The 4,245-nt window shown below is 54.9% G+C and overlaps 1 pseudogene; it reads right to left on the bottom strand.

The window, feature by feature from the left end:
- Window positions 1-2,609: 2,609 nt before the first annotated feature.
- LOC142558291 (uncharacterized) lies at window positions 2,610-3,427 on the bottom strand (annotated as a pseudogene).
- Window positions 3,428-4,245: the final 818 nt, after the last annotated feature.

Below are 4,245 nucleotides of genomic sequence, written 5' to 3'. Positions count from 1 at the left end.
CTTTGAAGGCAGATCGAATTCCAAGAAGCGTGAGCGGAAGTCTGTCAACCCACTTGTTTGGGCAGCCGTGCGCTGTGAGTGCTGCCTTGAGATGGCGATGAAATCTCTCGACGAGGCCATTTGTTTGAGGGTGGTAGGAGGCAGTTCGCAAGCGTGCTGTTCCGAGAAGTTGAAGTAGCTCCGTGAAAAGGGACGACTCGAATTGCCGGCCTCGATCAGTGACAACTTTCGTTGTACAGCCAAATCGGGATACCCAAATGGACACAAAAGCTGCGGCGACAGTAGCTGCAGACATGTCGGGGATAGGTGTCGCTTCGGGCCAGCGGGTAAAGCGGTCGACACATGTCAGAAGACAGCGATAGCCTTGGCATGGGGGTAGCGGGCCGACAATGTCGACGTGCACAACGGAGAAACGTTCGTCGGGTTTGCAAGAAAGGCTTTGTAGGGGGAACAGGGTACCGCTGAACTTTCGCGCGCTGACAAGGTGCGCACGAGCGGACCCAGTCCCTGATATTTGCGTTCATGCCCGGCCAGACGAAGCGTGATGAGACAAGCTTTTGAGATGCGCGAATGCCTGGGTGTGGAAAGAGTGTGATATGAGTCAAATATTTGCTTGCGGAAAGAGGTGGTTAAGTAAGGCCGAGGTGTGCCCGTGGAGGTGTCGCAAACAATTGGCACATCTTCAAAGGTAACTGATTCAAGCTGAAGAGATGTTGACGCGTCACGTAGGTGACGGAGCTCAGAATCACTAGCTTGTTCTGTAGCCAATTCTTGGAGGTTGAAAGGAAATGATGTTGAGATAGAGCTCTTCGAGCGACTGCGTGTGATAGCATCCACGCGACTGAGAGCGTCAGCTGGTGAGTTGTCAACGCCGCTGACGTGGCGTATGTCAGTTGAAAACTCTGAGATGAAGGCGAGCTGGCGCACCTCACGTGGAGTGTATAATGATTCAGAGCGGCCGATTGAGTAGGTGAGAGGCTTGTGGTCACTGAAGATGTGAACGAGCGGCCTTCAAGTAGGTGCCGGAAATGCCTCACGGCGAGAAATATGGCGAGCAACTCACGGCCGAAAACACTGTAACGTGTTTGTGCGGGGGTCATGCGTTTTGAGAAAAAGGCAAGGGGCTGCCACCCACCGTTTACTTTTTGTTGCAGTACCGCTCCGACCGCAGAGCTGGAGGCATCCGTCATGAGCGACAACGGATAGCTGCGGTTGGGATGAGCTAGCAGTGTGGCATCGGCCAAAGCGTGCTTGATAGAATTGAAAGCTTCATCTGTTGTGCTGTCCCAGGGCAGTGCAGTTGACGATTGTTTGCCGCAAAGCAAACGCTCGAGGGGTTCCAGCAGCATAGCACAGTTTCTAATGAATCGGCGGTAAAAGTTTACCAGGCCTAGAAACTGGCGCACCTTAGTGATTGAAGCTGGCTTGGGGAACTCCATGATGGCTTGCACTTTTTGAGGAAGAGGGCGGATGCCGTTGTTATCCAAGCGATGGCCGAGAAAATCAAGTGATGGCACTCCGAACTCGCTCTTGGCAGTGTTGACGACGATACCATTTGCTGATAGGCGCTAAAAAAGCTCATGGAGATGTTGGAGGTGCTCTTCGTGGGATGAGCTTGCCACAAGCAAGTCGTCAACGTAGGCGAAAACGAACGGCGGACCACGTGTGACTGTGTCGATGAACCGCTGTGATGTCTGTGCAGCATTTCGGAGACCGAATGGCATTCTCAAAAATTCAAAGAGGCCAAATGGAGTGGTAATTGCTGTTTTTGGAATGTCTTCTTGTGCGACGGGAATTTGGTGAAAGGCTCGCACCAGGTCAATTTTGGAAAATACTGTAGTGCCATCCAGTGCCGACGTGAAATCTTGGATGTTAGGCAGTGGGTACCGGTCCGGAATGGTTTTTGCATTCAGGGATCGGTAGTCCCCACATGGCCTCCAGTCACCTGATTTCTTGGGGACCAGATGGAGCGGAGACGCCCAGCTGCTGGACGATGGTCGTATAATTCCAAGTTCCAACATGTGTTCGAACTCTGCTCGGGCAATTTTCAGTTTGTCTGGGGCGAGTCGTCGTGGGCGAGCAAATACAGGTGGACCAGTTGTTAGGATCTGATGACGTACATCATGTTGTACGGGCTTTGTCCAGTCGGGTGGTCCCATGAGGTTGGGGAACTTTTGAAGGAGGCAAGCAAAAGGATCACCGGCAATTGTTGTGGTTGGGGCGACTATAGGCGAGTCACAGGAAACGACGCCATGAACAGAGAGCAACGTAGCAGTGTCCAGCAGACGTTGGCGTTTCATATCGACCAGCAGTCCATGGTGGTCGAGGAAATCAGCGCCAATGAGAGCACGGCGAACGTCAGCGACGAGGAAAACCCAACGGAACACGTGGCGCAGGCCAAGGTTCAGGGTGAGGGACCGCGACTTGTAAACAGGTATCCTGCTACCGTTGACAGGTTGAAGATAGGAGGTCGGCGGTGTAGTTCGGTCGGAACGTTGCGCGGGAATAATGCTGACCTCCGCCCCGGTGTCCACCAGGTACTGCTGGCCTGTGGTTCTGTCCATGACATAAAATAGGCCTTTTGCTTTGGCCCTGACCGGTTGTCGCCATTAAAGGTCGGCCGGCTGGTTTCCCTGCCATGCACAAGGACGGAGGCAGTGGCGCGCCTCCTGCCCGAAGCGGCGGTGATAAAATCTTGGACGCCGTGATCTACTCGAGCTGCGGTACCTTCCGTGACGGGGTGAAGTGCGATGACGCTCAGCAGCACAAACTAATTGTTCAAGGTGATTGCACAGCACGTCGATGGGAGAAGCGGCGGAGGATGATGTTTGCGGCACTGAACTCGCAGTGGTGCTTGATGGTGTTACGTTGCACACCGCTGGCGTCACCACCTCCATGACTTTGTCCGCCAGGCTGCCAGGCTGTTGAGGTCCATTACCGTGGCTGTAGCGAGTATCATCTGAACGTTTACTGGAAGGCGCTGCATGAACAATTCCCGAAGGAGGCGGTCGTCGTTTACTGTTGTGTGGCCGCTCATGAGCTGTTGCATACAGCGAAGGAGCTGGCTTGGCCGACGGTCTCTCAAGTCCTCTGCCGAGAGCAACTGCTGCATGCGGGCTCGCTGCGATGTTGTTGTGCGCTCGAGAAGTACAGCCTTAAGATCGCTGTATGGAGTGGCGGAAGCCGGTCCAGAAAGCAGGTCGGCAACTTCTTCTGCAGCAGTAGGCGACAGTGCCGAAACAACTAGGTGGTACTTGCGTTGTTCCGTGCGAACGCCAGAGAGAATAAATTGCGATTCCGCTTGAAGAAACCAAACCGCAGGGTTGCGGTCCCAGTATGGTGGGAGTCGGATGGAAACCGCAGAGACGTCTTGTTGCTCGGTCGTGCCCGTAAGTTCAGTGTCTGGTTGCATATCGTTGCTGTGCATGGCTCCACAATAACTTCGGCAGTGCCGCGAAGATCACGTCCGGGTCACCACTTTGTAGAGCCGTGGTAAACGAGACGGACACACGTCTTTTCGGTAACAAGGTCTAGTTTATTCTCCAAAAAGAGAATTGAGCGGGCGCGCGCAGCGCGCCGGAAGTGGCGAGGACTTTAGAGAGAGAGAGGAGAAAAGAGGGAAAAGGAGCATAGAGAAGTGCGGTGCGCGGGCCTAGTGCGAAAGGAAAGCAGTAAACAAAGTAACAAGAAAAGGGAGCTCGCGCACGACATTCGGCACAGTGAGTCGGATCATGTGTCCGTGTGCCTGGTGTCCAACACTCGCGAAGGTCCGCTTACGGGAGGCACGCGGGACGCCCCGCGGAGTTGTTTATGGCTGCGGGGGTGGTGCACAGCTCTAGCGCCGCGCCGCTACATGGTAGTCGACAAGGCGCCGTTGCAAACGGCGCCCGCTTTCGCTCAACCGGAGCTGTGGGGGGGGGGGGGGGGGCGCTTTCGTCGCTGCGCGCTAATTATTATAGCTGCTCGAGACGAGAGTGCATTCCAGCACCTCAAGACGCCGTGATGGAGTGCTCAGGAAGGACAGCCCGCTCCTGCCACCACCCTCGCCTCCAGTGGCGGGAGAGGAGGATGGTAGCCGCTACTCACCGATATGCCCCTCGCCACTAGAGACAACGCGCATCGGTCGAAAATGGGCCCAGTAGCAAAGAAGACGTTCGGCTGCTTCTTGGCCACCACTCCTTTGACGCATTAGGCACTGTCGGTCACTGCTGTCAACAATGAGCATGCACTGGTGAATACGACGCC

This window comes from Dermacentor variabilis, chromosome 9 (genome assembly GCF_050947875.1).
Source record: "Dermacentor variabilis isolate Ectoservices chromosome 9, ASM5094787v1, whole genome shotgun sequence".
Classification (NCBI taxonomy): domain Eukaryota; kingdom Metazoa; phylum Arthropoda; class Arachnida; order Ixodida; family Ixodidae; genus Dermacentor; species Dermacentor variabilis.
The sequence above is the reverse complement of the archived record's forward strand: the minus strand, read 5'-3'. Positions and strand labels throughout refer to the sequence as shown.